This window comes from Oxyura jamaicensis, chromosome 1, assembly GCF_011077185.1.
Source record: "Oxyura jamaicensis isolate SHBP4307 breed ruddy duck chromosome 1, BPBGC_Ojam_1.0, whole genome shotgun sequence".
Lineage (NCBI taxonomy): Eukaryota > Metazoa > Chordata > Aves > Anseriformes > Anatidae > Oxyura > Oxyura jamaicensis.
Window position 1 is genome coordinate 184,186,159 of NC_048893.1, and position 19,925 is coordinate 184,206,083.

At 41.4% G+C, this 19,925-nt stretch overlaps 1 protein-coding gene across 5 annotated transcripts in view; it reads left to right on the forward strand.

Annotated features, from left to right (window-relative positions):
• The window catches only part of ATP8A2 (ATPase phospholipid transporting 8A2), a 324,912-nt gene that overhangs the window by 93,286 nt on the left and 211,701 nt on the right, over window positions 1-19,925 (forward strand). The gene's annotated exons all lie outside the window — the stretch shown is intronic.

Genomic DNA, 19,925 nt, shown 5'->3' on the forward strand with positions numbered 1-19,925 from the left:
GCAAACAATGTGACTCCTGTGGTGCCTGTCCAGAAAGAGTAAAAGATTTGGATAAAAATTCTCTGTGCATAAAGAAAGGTGTGCAACCTGAAGATAAAGAGGATTTTGCTAGATGAGAGGAAGAAAATAGAGCAACTTGGCTTGGTGTTTAGAAACATCAGAAAGTTGGAGGAGATAGTGGAAGAAGTTAACATGGTTTGAAGATTACTTTAGGTTTTGAATATAGTGATACAGAGATAGTGGCAGACAGTTTCTTGGTTACCTCTGATTGTTCTGAATATAATGCAGATGGTGGTGAGTAGTACAACAGCCTCAGCACCTGCTTCTAAATTTTGATTTAAGGAAATAGGACTGTGAGAGGGCAGGCTGGATAATGGAAGTGGCTTACTGGGTGTGCTCTAATGGTGAGTGCTTCAACGCGGGGGGTGTTCCATTAAATATCAAACCGTGCAGGTAAAGGGACTCTAGGGTGTTCAGCAGAGGCAAAAATGAACTTGCCTTTTCCAGGAGGAAAGGCTAGACTTAGGCAATAAGAAACAAGAAAAACACGCTTCAGTCTCCTTTTCTTTCCATCCTTCCCATCTACAACAGCAGGAAGATTTTGGCCCTGACCTTTGTAGGACCAGCTGTGGTTAATTGGTGTGATTGCACTCCTATCTTATTTACAAAACTGATGTGCATATCATGTAGCTGTATGAAGGAATACCTTTACAAATGTTACTGTAGGATTTTTAGACTCCAAAAAGGCTTTTATGTTTTATTTCTAAAACTTGTTATGATTTTCATTGCTTTAGCAAAGTAAGGTTATATCTAATTTTATTTAAAAAATGGAAGCCTATGGCAGCTGCTTGATTCAGTAGATCCGATGTGTTAAGTGCTTCTTTAGCAAGAACTGAGTGCCTTTCAGAGGGTCAGCTGAGCTGCCTGCTTGCCAGTTTCAGCTGACAACCTCCACCTCAGTATATTCCCTAAAAGCCAAACTGCCTGTAACAAGAATGTGAAATCTGTCCTTCCTATTGTTTTCTTAGCACAGATCTACAGAAGCAAAAATGAAAATCTGTGTGGAAAAGGAAGAGCAAGAGAACAAGGGTATAGAAAATCCTGAAAGATAGGAACTACTGCACTACAAAAAAGTATAGAGGGGGATCTCCTATTTTCAAGTACTTAAAAGTTTATTCTAATTGCTTTCTGTACTTGATAGCATATGTACTTTAGAATTTTTAAACATTTGTCTTTTTCCAAAAGTTGAGCTAAGAGATATGAAGGAAGGGTAATGTAATGGGGCATCTGAACTGGGAGAAAATGTCATTGACCAAAACAACTCTTCTCACTTTTCTACATGTCAGCCTAACAATGACTGTAGAGTGCCAGAACTTGGAGTGATGCACAGGACCACTATGGAAAGCAACTCATGAAATAAGTTAGAGGCTAAATACTCTTTTCTACCATCAAAGGGAGAGTGAAGGTGACAGATCTTCCAGCCACTCGCTGATGTGAGAATCTATTGCCCAGTTTCACCTCATGAGTTTTTTGTGGTAGGAGGACAGCAAACTATGTCTGCAGATTAGGGGCTGGGGACTAGGATCAAGTGAGAAGTCGTAGGGCAAGCAATTGCTTTTTTAAATGTTACGCTTTCTCATAAATGCAGTGGTCCTGTTTAGAAGTGGGTTCAATAGAAGGGTCCAATCTGTGCATAGCACTGTATTTTCCACAACTTAGAATCTTAGCTGTTATCCGATTTCCCTTTCATGAACCAAAAATAATATTTAAGACTTAAAACAGTTCTAAAAAGATGGGCATCTTTTTTTTTTCTGTGGCAGGTAAAACAGTATCTATTCCTACTTGTTCAAGTTCATGGTCACAGAATGGTTTGGTTTGGGTTGGAAGGGACCTTAAATCCCACCCAGTTCCAACTCCCTGCCATGGGCAGGGACACCTCCCACCAGCCCAGGTTGCCCAAAGCCCCATCCAGCCTGGCCTTGAGCACCTCCAGGGATGGGGCATCCACAGCTTCTCTGGGCAGCCTGTGCCAGGGCCTCACCACCCTCACAGTCAATAATTTCCTCTTAACCTCTAATCTAAAAAAACGATTAAAACCGTTTCCCTTTGTGCTATTGCTATCTGCCTGTGTAAAATATTGCTCCTTCTTTTTAATAAGCTCCCTTGCAAGCACTGAAAGGAACTTTCAGCTTAGTTTCCAGTTAGACACTTGGACATTAAAAAAAATGCTTAGTGGAAAACAAGTGTTGCATGTTTTAATCTTCTGTTGCCCTCTTATCTGGTACATACTCCCAAAATTTAATGTGTGGAAGCCTTTGCCGATGGTATTTGGCCATGAACTGAAGACAAGAGTATTAGAAGCCTTTTTAGTAAACATCAAAACTAATGGAAGTGCTCAGGACAAATAAAAACAGAGGAACAGAACAATGACATGTCAGATGAGCAAAAACTCATTGATGTTTGCTGCTGGTCTTTTAAGTGAAGAAAATTGGTGATTACATGGTACATGAGGAACACGTATCAACTATTGAAAGTGACTGCTTTAGCTCAGATAATGTGTTGTGTTTTGTTTATGATTTTGTTGTTTTTCCCAAATCAGAAGTGCAAACTTGTGGAGCTTCTGAATTGGTGCATAAGAAAAATATTTTCTATCATAAAAAAATATTTTTATCAGTCTTGATTTTAAATCAAAGTGTTTACTTTTTTCACGGTCAAGCACTTCTATCACTATTTTTAATACAGAACTGAGCTTTGCAAAAGCAAACCATATATTAAAACAAACAAAAACCATATTTTGTTAATAATTACCACACTGGTTCTTTTAATTCTAAGGCAGTTTGCTTCAGTTGGTTATTGCTGTTTTTTCAAGGTTGGATCCCATAGTAAATATTTAGTTTGCATGTTGTAATTGTAACAGATTATTACTTGGCCTAAAATGTATCAATTGGAGTTGCTCAGATGAAGTTCTGGAGCATTATGTTTAATATATTCCACCTTTAAAATCCATTAATGCTAAAAACGAATTTTTACAGCATCCAAGCTGGGCCTAGAGCCTTTAAATATTGATGCCCTTTCCCCTTGTGTGACTTTTTTTCCCCTCTTCTGCTCCTTGGCATGCAGCAGCAGGTGAGATGTGATCGAACAACTGTCTTGGCTTGTTTTTGAGAGCTATTTTTTTTTCTAAATCATGCAGTTGAGGGAAAAATCAATCATTTCTGTTCTCTTTAGAGAACTACTGGGAATAGAAAAGACTAATCCCCTAGCTTGATTCAACTGAATTCTAGAAACTTAGCATAATGATCTGCAAATGTTTATCCCTTGCAGACTTAACTGCACACGTACATATGCTCACTTGATTTTTCCTTCCTTTTCCTAATGAAGCTTCTTCAAGTGAAAATATTTTGGGCACTGGATTTACTTGGAGTGTAATTCTTGGATTCAGTTCCTGTTTAATTAAATTGGAAACGCCATAAAGTCATCTTGCACAGCTCTTAACCTGGACAGAAGTTTTCTTGTTGGCGTGTTGTTGATGTTGAATTGTGAGAGCAGTGAGAGGGGAAGCTGAAGAAGGGAAATCAGATGACCCAAAGAGGCCCTGGAAAGCTTGAGATAAGATCCTGGATATTACAGCTGATTAATCATGGTTGTGGTGGTGTTTTTTTTTTTTTTTCTCCTTTCAGTGCAGTGGGAAGGAGAGCTTTCTGTATCAATGGGCGTGCTCAGTTTTAAATAACAGTAACAGAAGGACACAACTAGATGGACCCAGTTCTGAGCCTGTGTGTGCTATTTTCCTGTACAGTAATTCTGTTAATACAAAGGGAGCTCCACTGTAGCATGTCCTACAGAATTCATGTGCCTGGAATCTGAGTCTACATTCCACGTTACCATACGGACATACATTTAACAACCAACAGTGCTCTCGTGCAAGATGTGCTCAGTGCCAGTGTCTATGGATGGTAATCAGTCTAAAGAAATGTTTCCTCATCTTTTGCACACTTTGTTGTTTGGATGAGCTATTAAACATGAGAAGGGAAAAATCTTTCTGCTACCATGCTATTGTGTAGCATTCTTTAAAAACAAAACAAAAAACCAACAAAGTAACTTGACAGTATAATTTGGTGTGCCCTGTTAGTGTCTTGGTGTTTGTAGGGAAGCTTTGTGTGCAGCTTCCTCATATTCTAGCAGTGAAGATGAGGACCTGAAGAGCTTGGCTATTTTGTTAGTACCTTATTTTTGTTATTCCATAGGGTACTATTGCTGTGATGGTTTTACAGCCTCTAAGGAAACTTTCTTACACATGAGAATGTCAACAAATTTACTTGGTAACCTGCATGGCCTTTGTTCTTATGAGCATGTTTCCTTCCCAAGCTTATAAATGGAGTCTTAAAAAAAAAAAGTAAGAAAATCTTGAAGGCACCATTAATCACTGTATTTAAATACTAGCAGATCTGTAGATTATTATTTGGTGTTTGTGTCTATAAACTGCCCTAGGTCTCCTAAGAAGTAGAACTCTGATCTGATCATGGAATTTACACTTTGTTAAACATAAGCAGATCTCGCTCAGTTGTTGCCTATTATTTTTTTTTCTAATAACCATTGGGAAAACTAGGACTGCTTAGAGGCGGTGTGGTGGTTTTCCTTGGGTGGGCGGCCAAGCTCCACCACAACCGCTCTTTAACTCCCCCTCCTCAAAGAGGAACGGGGAGAAAATACGATGAAATGGGCTCAAGGGTTGAGATAAGGACGAGGAGATCGCGCAGTAATTATCGTGACAGGCAAAACAGACTCAGCATAGGGAGACAGTAAGATTTATTGCTTATTACTAACAAGCTAGAGAAGTGAGAAACAAAGGAAAGAAACCAAAAGCACCTTCCCTCCCATCCACCCTCTTCCACCTCCTCCCCCTGGGCGGTACAGGGGAATGGGGGAATGGGGGTTATGGTCAGTCTATAGCGCTTCTTCTCCGCTGCTCCTTCTTGGTGCCTCTCGTCCCCTGTGCTGTGGGGTCCCTCCCACGGGATGCACTCCAGATATGGGTCTGTACCACGGGGTCCATCCCTCGGGAGCAAACTGCTCCAACCTGGGTCCCCCACGGGCAGCAGCTCCTGCCAGGTCACCTGCTCCTGCGTGGTCTCCTCTCCACGGGCTGCAGGTCTGGCCCGGAATCTGCTCCGGCAGGGGTCTTCCACAGGCCGCAGTCTCTGTCGGTGCAGGGCCACCTGCTCCACCGTGGTCTCCTCCACGGGCTGCAGCGTGGAACCCTGCTCCACCGTGGTACTCCATGGGCTGCAGAGGTCAGCCTGCTTCACCATGGTCCTCACCACAGGCCGCAGGGGACTTCTGCTCCGGCACCTGGAGCACCTCTCCCCCTCCTTCTGCACTGACCTTGGCGCCTGCAAGGCTGTTCCTCACTCCTCTCACTCTCCCAGCTGCTGTGTGGCGCAGCGTTTTTTTTCTGTCTTAAATCTGCTCTCACAGAGGCACAAACAACATCACTTGTTGGCTCAGCTCTGGTCAGCAGTGGGGCCCTTAACCAAACACGGGGCAGCTTCTAGATCCTTCTCACAGAAGCCACCCCTATGGCCCCCTGCTACCAAAACCTTGCCACGTAAACTGACTACAGGAAGAAAACCTGAACAGTAGGCCATTAAAAATGTTAATCAGCATCTCTGTTTTAAAGCAAAGAACGTGGTTCCCATAGTGGATTCTGTCCTGTGGCTCATCAGGACAGAAAGATTTGTATACTCTTACGGTTTCCTGCAGGAAGGTTTTAGCTTCATTATACACATTTCTTTAGCACAAGGTATTTGAGTTGCTTCATATGAATCCGCAGTTCAAATTCTTGAGCAAAGCTACAGGAGGCGGTATCTGTCAAGCTCTGAGAAAATGTGAGGGTGTTGCATTTTTTTGGATCCTGATGCTTCTGCTGTTGGAAGAAAGCACGTGTGCATCTTGTTGGTGATATCAAACTCTGATTGCTCCCAAGGAATGGAGTAAAGTCATCGTCAGATTTTCAGACTAACATCAAGGTTAATCTCTACTGGGAACTCCAAAGCGTTGGTATCAGATGTTCTTCAGTCCTCCTAAGAAGTATGGTAGTAAGGTGCATAAATAATTGCTGGAATCAGGTGAACAAGTCCTGTGCTGCTGCAGATTACATTCTGTCGCTCAAGAGAGGAAATGGGGATTTTTTCCTCCTCTGCTATGGCCTGCCTAAATGCTTTCAGATTACGTTAGTATTCCAGAAAGCTGGTCAATGTAGGTGAGATGACTTTTAGCCAACCATCAGCCCTCCGTCAGGTAGGCACCTAGGATGCTCACCCAGAGTTCGGGGAGTAGGTTCTTCAATTACCAATTGTAATTCTGTTCTGTGTAGGAGTGGGAATTAGCAAAGGAAGCTAATTAGGAAAGCTAGGGAAGGAATGCAGTATTCCTCTGTTCTCCAAAGTGTCCACTAACCAGGTAAATCTTCAAAAATACTAAGTAGAACAGATTGTTTTTCTGCTTCCTTTTTGAGGAATAAATACAGTCTTTGATAACTACAGTTATTTGATCTGTATAGTAAGTTAGTGGTGTGGACACGAAGATGTACAGCTCCTCATGTGAAAAGCTGCTTTGATTTCAGTCTACTGCATTAGCTACAAATGAAAAAATGGAGGTGTCACCTGGATCTGCAGGTCTGAGTACACACAGCACTGTGTAACTTAAGTGTTAGATTCCTGTTTTTTCAGGAAGTAATACTAATAAGTTTGAGCTGTGAGAGGTGAATGAGTTGGCCTGTTAATTTTATCGTGCTTTCCTGTTCAGCATTCAGGAAGAGCTGTTTTCCCTTATCTGTGGTGCTCTTTTTCCTGTTAGTGTTTTGTGACGCTGGGATAGTTGGCTTGGACCAAATGGGGGCACTTGTACCACAAGGAATGGAAGGACCTTTAGGAATCCAAAGGCCAGGTTTCTAAATAGCTCTTCCGTAGTTGCAAATCTGGGAGGATAGGGTGGTTGCTTTTTATTTTTTAATTTGGATTTTTTGTTAGTTTGAAATAAACTTTTTAAGTTACTTTTCCCATCATCTCTTCAGCTCTAGCAGTGATCACATTTGACAAGACCTAGAAAAGATCTTTAGGCTGTGGGTATTTTAGCAGCTGGGGATTCATCCTTCTAATGTCTTGTCCATGCTGTAGGACAGAGCAGATCGTATTACGTAGAAGAAGAAAGGAAGAGTGTTGCCTGAATTCCATGTAAGATTTGCTTTCTCTTTAGCATGAGTTCTCGTATGGCTGAGGAAAATGACAGAAAATGCTTCCCATCTTAAAGCTGTTAATGACGTTCACATATGTGAAGGGTTCTCTCAACAGATGATCCTTGAGTGTTACCCAGCTCTATTTTCTGTTGTATAGGTAACAAATACATTTATGGCTTCACTGGGGCAGTGAAGGAAGCGCCGATTTGCTTTGAAGATGGGATTATTTGCACCACACTAACCTACTTCTTACTAATGAGCACAAGAGACCATGGAAATGCAAGGATGCATAGTGAGTGAAGCATGGTGACGTTTTAGGGGAACAAGACTAAGAGCTTGTCTGATCTGTAGGTAAAGGAGTTACGGATCCTGATCCTCTTGATGGACATGGTTATTACACATCTGTAGAAATAATTCAGGATTGTCTTTTGTATTGAAGGGTAAGAACTGAACACTCCTTTCTTCCACCAGGATACTTATGTTCATACCTGTTTCTCTGCTTTCACTGAAGGGGATGAATGCCTTCGTCATGCACGTTTACGGTGTGTGGTGTTTGTGGGTGCTGATGTTTTGGTTTGTGTTTTGTTTGTTTTTCTTTACCTAAAAATTTTTCCTTTCTTAGCTTTAGGACAGCTTAAAGCAGTGGGGTTGGTTCACCTGCAGTGTTAATTTAATGAAGGTAGTGGAGAACTACTGCTTCAGGCTGAGAATTATGGAATGGCTTGATTGCATTTTCAGAAAGCAAAGTTGAAGTTATATAGGTGTCTGTGATTTGATTTTTGTGGTTCACGATACTGATTTACTACTTACGTTAAACCCTTTTCCGAAGGTTAGTTTCGCTTTTTTAAGAATTAGGGCATCATTCCTGTAGCTGAAGCTTGGCTATTTCTTTATGCCTGCTCATCCATCATATAAAGGAATAAGTTTCCTTGACATCAGAATTAAGGAAAAAGACTTTATATGTTTGGCTCACGCTAGAAAAATGTCTCATTACATTTTGTTAAGTTGATTGGTCTGTGTCAGAAACGAGAATTAAGCAGTTCTCCATCTGTAGGAAGTTAATTCCTGCCTGAATAAGTGTTTCTTCTGCCTTTTAAACTTCTGCATCAAATAGAACTGATCAGAAAAATCTTTTAGAAGCGTCTAGGTTTTCCCTGCCTCTGCCATAATGACACATACTTTATGCTTAGCAGAGGTAGTGAGACTAGAGGGTCAGTTTTACACAGAAAAAATATATAGAAAGTGATTTGCTGGAGAAGCTAACCTGCTGGAGAAGCTAACCTGCTTGAACTTAGGTAGTAAGATGTTTTTGAGACGAAACTGTTTGGATATACTTGATTCAGAACTCCTTGGGTAGTTTTACATTTTCGTTCTTTGTGACTTCAGACATGTTCCTGATTTATCTTAACATGGTGTGGTGCCATCATAGCAGGCTATCTGAAAATCATTGGCTTTTCTACAGACTGAAACCTCAGTTTTATTGTAAACAGTGTAGCTCTATAACACAATCTTTTGGAAAGAAAGGGCCTCAACCACTGCTGTAGGAGCGAAGGAGTAACTACTCCTTCACCTCTAACTTGAGAGCTGCTTCAGCAGTTGTCATGTTAGAAAACCAGCGCTGGAAATGTCAAAGTGATGGACCTTTTGCAAGTAATCCTAAAGTTCTGAAAGGTCAGAACTTTGTTGTGTGTATATATATTTTATTTTATTTTTATTTTTTGGAATAGGAGTGTTGTTCAGAGCTGGGGTGATCCAGGTGTCCTTTGAAGCTTCAGTTGTGCTGTGTTGCAGCGGTATGCATGCTTGTCACGTACGCTCAGATGCTCTGGTCTTTGAAGCTAGCTGGATGAGGTGGACACCAGGGCTTTGGAGGGGGAGTGGAGGCTGAGACAAGTTGCCTGACAAGCTTAGAGTTGGTGTCATCTCTTTCATTCTTGCAGGCTTGGGTCTTGTGCTCTTATTGCAAAGTCCTTTTTGCTCCTATTTGGAAACAGGACAATTTAGGAAGAGGATCAGAATCCGTAGAAAACTAATCACTTTACGATGTGTTCCCTCCTACCTCACCATAATAAGTGTAGATAGTGAATTTCTAAGTTGAGTGATGGTAACACATTCCGTGAGCGTGTTTCTTGGTAGGGTGCCTATATTTCATGGCAGACATCACTTAAGCAAAATGAATTCTTCAGCTTCGTCACTGAAGCTCACTCCTCACGCTGTGACAAAGCCTCGTGTTAGGTGTGTGTCTTGTGCTGTGGGATGTGCTTATCCTGTGGGTGCTTCAGATGGTTTCCCTCTTACGTATCCCGAATTTCTTGTTAGTGTTTTCCTAAATGCAGCCCTACAGACATCTTGTGACAGATTATTTGTGTGGCAAAACTAGCTATGGAGAACATGATTTATTTTCTGCATTGGTAGTTTTCCAACCCTTTCATTATTCTGCTCTCTCCATAAATCTCAAATTCGTGCATATACAGGAACTGTCATAAAGTTTAGACTTTGCAGTTTACTTTTGGTTTGGTTGACTGAGCAGTACGGTCTTGAAAAAGCAGAGTGCTTCCTTATGTCAAAGCAGCTCTCCTGCATCCTTGTTATTAGTTCAAATAAACAATGTAAGATGCTCTGTTTATTTGACCCAGTTAGTCCTACGCAGTTAGATAATAAGGAGCAGGGTTAAATGTTAGTATTTTTAAACCAGTTGAAAATAGTCAAGCCAAAAAAAAAGTATAGTATGTCTTGACAGTTTCTGCAGAAGAACAGACTTGCCTGAATATTCTCTGTCGAGGAATGTAATACTGGCCAGTTGTGAACAAGCTGTGTCACTGAGAGAAATCTATTTCTAATGTTGAGTAGGCTCTCCTGAAAGAAAACAAAGAATCCCTCCAATTTGTTTATTTATTAATGCAACATATTGCGGAGATCTCTTTAATTATCATCAGACAAAAACAATTAACAGCTTGCAGTTACTCCAGGGGAATTCTGTGCACGTATAACATGGTCCATGAACTAGAGGACAAGTGAGCTCTCCGCAAGCAGGACTGCAGTGAGCTTCTGGCTGCCCTAGTACTTCCTAGGTGGGTGCCTGGTGTGATGTTGAGCCACTGAGAAGTCTGAAGGAAAAATGTGAGGCTGATTTTCAAGTCTCTTGGCTTAACTGTGGCGCATAATGCTGGAATTACGATGACCCACAAGAAGCTTGTTCTGTGCTGAGTCTTAGATCAGCTTGTTCCTGCCTCCTTGGTGAGAACCAAGCTGCTCAGTTCCGATAACCCTTACTCGCTAAGGGCAGCAACTCGCCCCTTAAGGACCTGCACCACGTCTTCCTGCCTCTTGCTGCAGGGTAATGATGTTGAAATAACTGATGAGGTATTTTTCAGACAGCCTGACATTATTTAAAATAAATGAAACACTTCTTCGCCCAATTCCTGCTCTTACTTCTCGGGACAGTGCTAATACTAAATATTTGTGCAACTGTTGTTCAGGCGATAAAATGTGCGTGTTGCAAGCATGCCACAACCTCGTAAAGCTCCAATTTTTGGTCACTGCAAATGTTGTTCATTGATGGTTTCTGCTGGCTGAGATGGAGAACATAAGATGCTTTTGGCATGTGCAGTTACGACACTCTACACATTCCCACTTCACTGGGGGTTAACGTGGTGCAGCTCCCCCACCATCTAAAGCTTGTTTAGGGAAGCTTTGTCAAAGTTGCTCTGAAAACTTCTGTTATGCCTGCCTTACAAAGCCTGGTTTGTTTTCTTGTTATCTCCTGATTATGCTCCCGATTTAGCTGAGCTCCCAGATCCAAACGTGATTTTGTATTTAGCGTTTTGCAGTTCCTTATCTAACAAACAGGGTAAACAGTGACACTTCGGAAGGCTCTCCGGAAAATACTTGAGCTGACACAGTATAGCAGTTCAGGTGACATAGACCTGCCAAAAAGCAAAGGTGTGGAGGCCTGATGATTATCTAGATTATTCTTCTGCAAAGGTTTCTTCACTGCATGTGCCTTTGGATCCTTTGGTGCCCCTTTACAGTAAGGTAAAGAGAACTGTTCAATACATGGTCACTTTACCTTTTCTTTCCTGCTATCTGAAACACTAAAGTAAGGAAGTCCTTCATCCCAGAAGGTAGCCTGGATGTTAGCCCAGTCTACTTTCATATCTTGCGTGATTGAAGTCAGGCCACGGGGCTTTCAGACAGCTTCGATAAATCCTTGTGGGGAAAAAAAATCCTTGTGGGATAAATCCTTGTGTGAGTTGCTCACAGCACCTGTTGGGTAGGAACTTTCTGCTTGTGCAGACCTTCTAGATCCAAGCACTTGCTTCCTTGTTAGGCTAATATGCGTAGCTTCTACTCAGTATTCAACTGTGATGTGCTGTGACACTCCAGGAAACAGCAGTTAACCCCTACGACAGCTCAATGCTGACATGTTATTCAGCACAGGATCGTGGCAGTAATGGAGTTACAATATTGTCAATCACCCCAATTAGGCCAACAGGCAGAAATGACGGTGAGTGGTTAGTAGAAAGCTGGCCATCAAATCTTTGTCCATTTTCAGGGTCACAAGGAAGCTTTCCTCTGTTTCAAAAGATGGAGGGATTTGGTGTCTGTTATTAATTCCAGTTCTTGCAGTTAAAGTATAGAGTTCACTGAAATAACAAGATATAGCTATTTGCAGAAAGACAAGGTATCAGATTCTGCAGGAAAACTGGGCACCGTTTATGTGGCTAATTGTGGCCAAAGATGTCTGGCTTCGACAATTCTCTGCTCTCAGTGGGGAAAAAAGGGTCAGCAGAGCATGTCCGTTCTGACGTGGGGTTCAGTAATCGGTAGAAGTCTGGGAAAATGTGGATGAATAAAACCAGTTAATAGTTAAGGGACTTTGTATGACCTGGGTTGGTATGGTAATATCTGTGATGACTTCATAGCAATAACGTTTCCTGACTTATCTCTAAATAATATAAGGAGAGGAGGGATGAGTTAAAAAACTAACTAGCTGCTTTCTTTTGAGAACTTTGGCTTTCTTTTCACGTTATTAAAACTTAATTGCTATGTCTCTATTAGGTTTAATATTCTCAAGTTCCCAAGGGATTTATAGTTCTATGCAGAGCTTGACAGACAAACTCTACAGTTCAGTAGACAGAGTTAATAGGTTTAGTAAATATTAATAAAATAAATCTTTTGTACAACTAAATCTTTAGGGAAATTACTCTGGTGGTTTAATTTTAAAAAAGAAACATGATCTTGATGATTTTGTGGAGTTTTCTTATTAAAATTATTTTTAGTAATTGAGGCGGGTATCATATTTATTAGATAAACCTTAATAAAACTTCAGATGTATACATGGGGTAAGCTGATAGGGAACTGAAGGGTGTGTTTCTAAAACTCTGTGGGAGGGAAAAAAGCTCTTTGTAAGTTAGTCATCACTTCAGGGAATGGTGTTTGTTTGACTAGAAAAAAAAAGTTTGCCTGAGGCTTTCTTACATAGCACCTTTGTATTCTTGGCTAAAAAATAAAAATACAGGAAACTATCAGCACGAAAGCAAATCGGGTGTTGTGTCCACTTTTCAGTTGAGTGGATAGCAGTGTCTCTGGGCAGCAGTTACACAATGACAGCAAGTTTTTCTTGCGAGTTGTTTCTAGGGTTAGACAAAAGCAGTCAGACGACCAGAAACCCAGTGCAGAAACCCAGTGCAGCAGCAGAGCTGGAGACTTGCTTCCTGGGCTATTGTCCGTGCTGGGGAAATGTCATTTTGCTCTGGCTATATATTGGATTAGATCACTTAAGATGGTTGTACTAAAATTAACAACATTCAAATTTGACTGTTTTGGAAGCAAAGATGCTTCTGAGCTTATCTGAAAAGCCAGTGTAAAGCACCAGTTGATAATGTTAGCCAAACAAGAACAGGCTTGACATTATAGGTTGCCCTGTGACTTCTTACATTCATTATACAATGAAGTCTTTCCTTGCAGTGGCAGTTGACAACAAATATATGTTAATTTTTTTTTCCTCTTGAATCTGCAAGGAATGAATAACCAAGTCTGCAATAGAGGAAGGGGATCCAATGAGTTAACCTTGAGAGTCTGGCAGGGTAGAGTGCCTCTGGAAGAAGATGCTTGGGGTGTTGTTTTACTTTATTTTTTTGAACGATGGAAGTATGTGAAGCTAAGAAATAGAAGCAATTTAGCTGCTTGAAGTAGGAAACAAAATAGTAAAACAGCCCTTGAGACAGATTGTTTGCCTAGTGGTTTGCCCAGCACCCAGGAGCCACGTGAGCCTTCAATAAAGAAATCTGCAAATGAGAGGGATTATTCTGGCAGGAGTGTTAGCAAGTGTCTTTGCCAAGAATGAGTCATTGCTATTTGTCAATATAGTAGGAGAGTGCTGTGCTCAATGAAATAAAAAACTGTTGCTATAGCTATCGTACAGAAGTGCAGGAGAGTTACCTGTTATTAATCTCCCAAGAGCAATATAGATGTTAAGGAGAACTTTATGTGGTAGTCACTAACAGAAAAATTCTCCAAGTAGGTATTATTCAAACTGCATCTTAAAGTGAGTGGTAAAGAGTCACGCAGGACCAAGCAAGCATCCAGCACATTTCATACTGCTGTAAGAGTTGAAGTATTTCTACTGATACTGATTTAACTTCTGCAGGGCACTTAAATGACTGGACAGCCAAGGTAACTAATTGCTGGGTGTTGCATACCCAATGCACACGAAGTCCCGGAGTGCCCCTGCTGCTCAGTCAGTGCAGCATCTACCACAGAATGGCCTAGTTCCTTACTGGGATTTTTGGCTATTAATATACACACAGTCTAACCATTATTGCTGTCACCACTATTCAGTTTTTTTTTAATTGGATGGAAGCTTGTTACATATGAGTGCTTAACAGGAGCCTGATATTAACAGGGACTAAAATAGACAGAATATTTTAAAGGCTAAATAGACTATAAATAACATGGACTAAAATAGGATGAAAAATCCTCTTTTATATCCCAATAAGATCCTGAATAAAAATACATTCTGTTGGAAAAATTGGCAGTGTGTTCTTTAAGACCATGTCTGCTGCCTCATAAATGCAGTTTCAATGCAGTTCTGAGCTTGGGTTTCCACATACAAAGGGCTGGCTACAGCATCCTTTCCCATTATGCATTTCTGGAACATATAATGCTTTACGAGCAAAGGTTAACTAGGGCCTGAAGGAAGCTCTGAGCGGGAAAGTACTGATATATTTGTAGCAATGAGGACCACTGCCCAACCCAAGAATTATTGCTTTGTGTATCGTGTAAAAGGTAGAACCTCTGTTGTTCAGATCTGTCAGCGTCTTCTGAAGGGTGTTCTGCCCTAACTCATTGCAGTGTCCAACGGTGGCTAATTCCCAGACTCCCCCACGATAGGATTTCAGTTCACGTAATCAGAAATGTAGCCTGTGTCATTTAAGAATGAATATTTCGCTCTTGGAGTTGGAAGTATTGTTACCTTAACTGTGTGTGACTCTACACTGTATGTAGAGCTCTAAAAATCTTTACGGAGCTGTCTTTTGACGTTAAGCATTTGTACAGAATTGTTCTAAGCAGCTGGACATACCTCGTGAGCGTAGCAGAAAAAGTTATAGGAAGAATATGCAGTACCTGGAGCCTTGGGAGACTGGGGAAAAAAAGAAGTCTTGGCATCCCTGTGAGTTTCAGAAGTATTGTATGCAGTCACAAAAATTGCAGTGATAAACTTGTGTATTTTGGGCACTTCTGATTCTTATCAGAGCTCATTTTCCCCCATGTAAAGCTTTTATTGACTTCAGCTGGGAGAAAGCTTTTTGTGGATTTTGCTTTATATTTAAAATAAACTTGCTGAACCTGGTTGTTAATTGTTACATCTTAGGTAGTATTAAATTGGACTGTGCTTAGCAAAGGGAAGTTAGCTATTCCTGGGCAGCTTGAAGGTGTAAAGTAAAGACTTTACTACTATTATTATCACTTCTTTTTTTTTTTTTCAAAGCAGTCATAGTTGAAATAACCAGTAATGCTGTCCAGGAAGCAGCTGAGTGGAGGCACTCCCTTCCTTTAATCTGCAAGGAAGCCAGTAACCTATCAGCCCTCACTCCTGCTTGTATCATATTCTGTGGCTTCATAAGGATGTTGCAAAGCCAGACCATCCCCAGGCAGTGCCTCTCTGAAGCTGCCGGCAGGAGAAGGGTGCGAGTTCACTCACATCAGCCTTCCCCAAGGGTGGAGCCTCTGCCAAGTAGGTAATGTCATTTGAGGGAGTCAAGTAACAAAACAAAATCTCACCCTACTGACTGATTCAAGAATATCTTCGTGTCTGTGTCATCATCTTTTATAAATCCTAATTCACTTTTTATGTTTTTCCTGTTTTAAATTCCCCTAGCTTCAGGCTGTTCAGGAACCTCCAGCAGTGCACTTCTGTAGCTAAACCCAGCTTCTTCTGAGCAGTGAAAGCTGTGGTGTGGTGACAGCATACGCTGAAGCAAACTCATGTGTTTGCTTCTTCCAAAAACATCAAAATAAAAATCATTTGACTTGGAAATGAAGTAGAAATTGGCAGAAATGGTGACAGTTTTATTGCAACTTCTGGCCCAGCTGTAGTGAACAAGTCTATACAGCCAGGCCCAGCTTCTCCTGGGATGGTGGCCTTCCATGCGGGCAGTGGCTGGAGCCTGCTGCTTTCCACATGCCCCGCAGCCAGGGGTGAGCTGGATGCCTGGTGTCTGCAGTCTCCACAGTGTAAAACTGGGGGCAGGCTGAGGGGTTTGGACCTGTGCCACATCCTGTTTGCTGTTGCTCACACATGTGCTGCCAGTTGAAGTGAAATCAATTGATCCAAGCAAAGCTTGTTTGTACTTGCTTTCTATTTTTGTCCCCTTATTGCTCATTCATTTGCTGTACTTGAATTGCAGGACAAAAGGTTCGCATTTCTTTTGGTGCTATGAAGATAAACAAGAGCGTTGAGCATGGATTGATCTCTGTAGAGTTGTGTAGAAAATCCTCTCTGCAAGCTTATTGACTGAATCTTACTTGAGCAAAACAAGTACATAGACTGAACAGGCTGTCTTGAATAAAAGTAGTTGGCTAATATAGCTGTGTTTTTGCCATTTTATGTTATAGTGCTTTGCAGGTAGTTTATCTAGGGATTCTATTAGCTAGCTGAACAAGTACATAGCTACCTGGATCTCTGCATATTTAAATGAGTTTAACACTAATTTCTTCAGTTTTTGTATTTCTGACATGCTCTGCAAATTCCAGTCTGAATAGCTCTCCTGTCAGGTTGCTAAAACTATTCAGTAAGTAACTTGTTTCTATAGATACACCAGGTGTTCTGATGGTACAGGCCTATTGTTCATACATACAGTGAGAAAGTTTATCAGCATCATGCTTAGAATCATAGAATATCCGGAGTTGGAAGGGACCCACAGCGATCATCAAGTCCAACTCCTGGCACCACGCAGGTCTACCCAAAAATTCAGACCATACCACTAAGAGCACAGTCCAAATGCTGCTTTAACTTTGACAGGCTTGGTGCCATGACTGCATCCCTGGGGATCCTGTTCCAGTGTGCGACCACCCTCTCAGTGAAGAACCTCTTCCTGATAACCAGCCTGAACCTCCCCTGTTGCAGCTTGACACTATTCTTGCAGGTCCTATCGCTGGTCACTGAAGAGAATAGAATGGCGCCTGCCCCTCCACTCCCCCTCATGAGGAAGCTGTAGGCCGCGATGAGGCCTCCCCTCAGCCTCCTCTTTTCCAGGCTGATCAGGCCAAGTGACCTCAGCCACTCTTCATACGTCTTCACCATCTTTGTAGCCCTTCTCTGAACACTCTCCAACAGTTTCACATCCTTTTTGTACTGTGGTGCCCAGAACTGCACACAGTACTTGAGGTGAGGCTGCACCAGCGTAGAGTAGAGCGGGACAATCACATCCCTCAACATGCTTGTCTAATCCAGTAGGGTTTCTACCTTCTCAGCATATGACCCTACTTTCTTTGACAATGTAATTAATGCTTTTTTAAAAAAAATAATCCAAGGTAAAGATTTTTGGTCCTCCTACCGTCCTCCCCATGAGCTAGCGAGCTTTTACTTTTAGCTTTGGGGCATGAGGGAAAATCCATTTTGCTGCATCTTGGCTGTTACAGCCTTCTTTCTTCAACAGGTTTCGTTAAATTTCCCAGGAGTGTCCAAAGGCTTGTTTTTCAGGGCATGCTTGGTATTTTCTCAACTTGGGGTGCTCCTCAGCCTTTACCTGCTCAAGCAGTTTCAGGAACTTTGGCACCGTTTGGGCTCAAACACAAGGATTGTCAAACTCAAGCGTCGTCTTCCCAGTGGCTCGTGAAGGCCGCCTCAGGCAGGGCAGCGCTGCCTTGCTGGCTGGCTGCCTCCTCTGCTCTGGTTTATTACGAGCCCTGAGAGGGCACAGACGGGCCTGAAGCCAGGAACAAAGTGGCCAGAGTGACCTGTTGCGTGCTGCATACTCCCTTAGGCAGCCTCTGAAGGGCAGGATGTCTGAATTAATTCTTTTAATGAGTCAAAGTGATGTTCGGGGACTCGAAATGAGTTTAGGAATCCTTACGGCAATTGCCGTCAGATGGGACTGGTCAGTAAATGTGCGTGTTCCTGCTTTTCGAGAGGCTTTGGGGAAAGAGGCGAGGTCATGGAAGTACAGCTCATATCAGATCCTTCTGAAAACACCTTTGTGTGTTTCTTTATTACCTAGTCAGCCGTGGGTTAAAAAAAAATATATAGTCCAAGGAGCGCAAGTAACTTCTGATGTTTGTCATGCTTTAAAGGTAGAAGTGAAATCTCAAAGGGTATTTCAAGAACTGTAAGTTCGCTCATATTTCTCTTCAATACCTGTATTGTATCTAAATCAAAACCAGGGCTTTAAGAAAACAAGTTGGGTTAAAAGCAATCTGCTGCTTAAAAGCCAGTTTTATTACAGAGCTCGCCTGTGCTAATCTCTGCTCTGGAACTTTCTCAGCTCCGCTTGGAGAAACAGATTCGATAGTACGCGAGCACTTGAAAGGAAGACTAATATGACAGGTTGGCCTATTGCATGCATGGGACTGCCTTGAGTAGCTTTCAGTTTATAGTTTGCTGTTTGGCGTAATGCTCAAAGTAGTTTCCTTTTACCTAAGTACTAGAATAACTTTGGCTATGCTCTCTGACAGCGGTATGGCCTCTGTTACTTACACTAGCATGCAACTGAGCTATTAACTGCACAGATGCTAATAGTGGCATTTTTTTTTTAGGGGAATTTGGAGAGGAAACTGGCAGTAGAAGCCTAAAAGTAATTGAAACTGGCTTTGCCCTGCCCCCCCCCCCCCCCCCCCCCCCCTTTTTTATTAGTCTGTAGAGAGGAAAATTCTGTCTTTCCAGCCTTATTTTGATGTCTTACAGATTGACTTTACCTCATATGAAAGGTACAAACAAAACTTTTTTTTTTTCACACTAGAGATATAATGTAGCTTCAAAATGCTAGATGATTTTTCATAGTGAATGTGATTTTTGGAAAGTGCTTGTCTGTACTGGCAAGATGCTTGAGCGTGAGGGTATTATGTTGAAGCAATCCTGTCTTGTACAAATCAACCTGCTCAATTCTGTTTCCTGTGGATGGTGTTCTTTTGGAGACAAGATGGGTTCTCTCATTGACTATTTGCCCCACTCTGGCTACTTTTCAGTCTTTTATTTGTTAGTGAACATGGATTTCATGTTTGTTAGCAACGGTAAAACTTCTTCAGTATACTCTTGGCTACATTGTTGGATGTTCTTTGTCTTCCTTGAAGAAGAGTTTTACTACTGACGCTGAGTCAGAGTGATAATTATGTATATTGTATATGTATTATATATTTATATTTATCAACAAATGATATGATATATCTACTATGGTATTATAATGGTGATACTGTAAATATGCACTACTTTGTAGGTATTCCTACACATATATGGATTAATACCTCTCTATTTTCTCCTGGTAGTAAATGGTAAGCTAAATTGTATGCCCGTGCTGCAGTGTCATTTTTTTTTGTCTGAGTTCTCCTTAGTAGTTTGTGGTCATCCGAGTGTACTAAACAACTTAAATACAGAATTGTGTGCTTAAGACTCTGCAGCACAGAATTCTGTATCTTCATGATCTAAAGCAGACGGTTGTGGTGTCTTGATCTGAAGATAGCTGGTCAGCTAAGAGGTTAGCTTTTCTTTGGGAAATGACTTGGCAGATGCAAGTTCTAAACAAGAGCTTGCTCCTACTTGGGGAAGGCTGGATTATTTTACTGAAAAGAGAAAGAGCAACTGGGACTTGTTTGTTGAAAGTAGAAGGAATTGAAACAAGAAGCCTATTTTGCTGAATGCATTTAATAAAGCTAAGATATCAAAACATCAAGACACGAAGGCATTCTAGCCTGTTAGCAAAACTAACAGGCAGCTTCCTCTTGGCAGAGTACATCGCTTTTAATAATTACTCAGATGTGTTAGTGTGCAGAACAAGAGTTTCTTTCTTGTGCTTTCTGTAGTATGAGTCACAAGCTATCTTGTGTATATTGTAAACTGTTCTGTGGTCAAATGTCTAATATGTATGGATAGCAATAGACAGTCCTGTATAGAACATTCCAGAAGTAAGTGAAAATGGTGTAATCAGCCTAATCCTGGTCTTGGTTTAAAGAGAACAGGATTTTACTACAC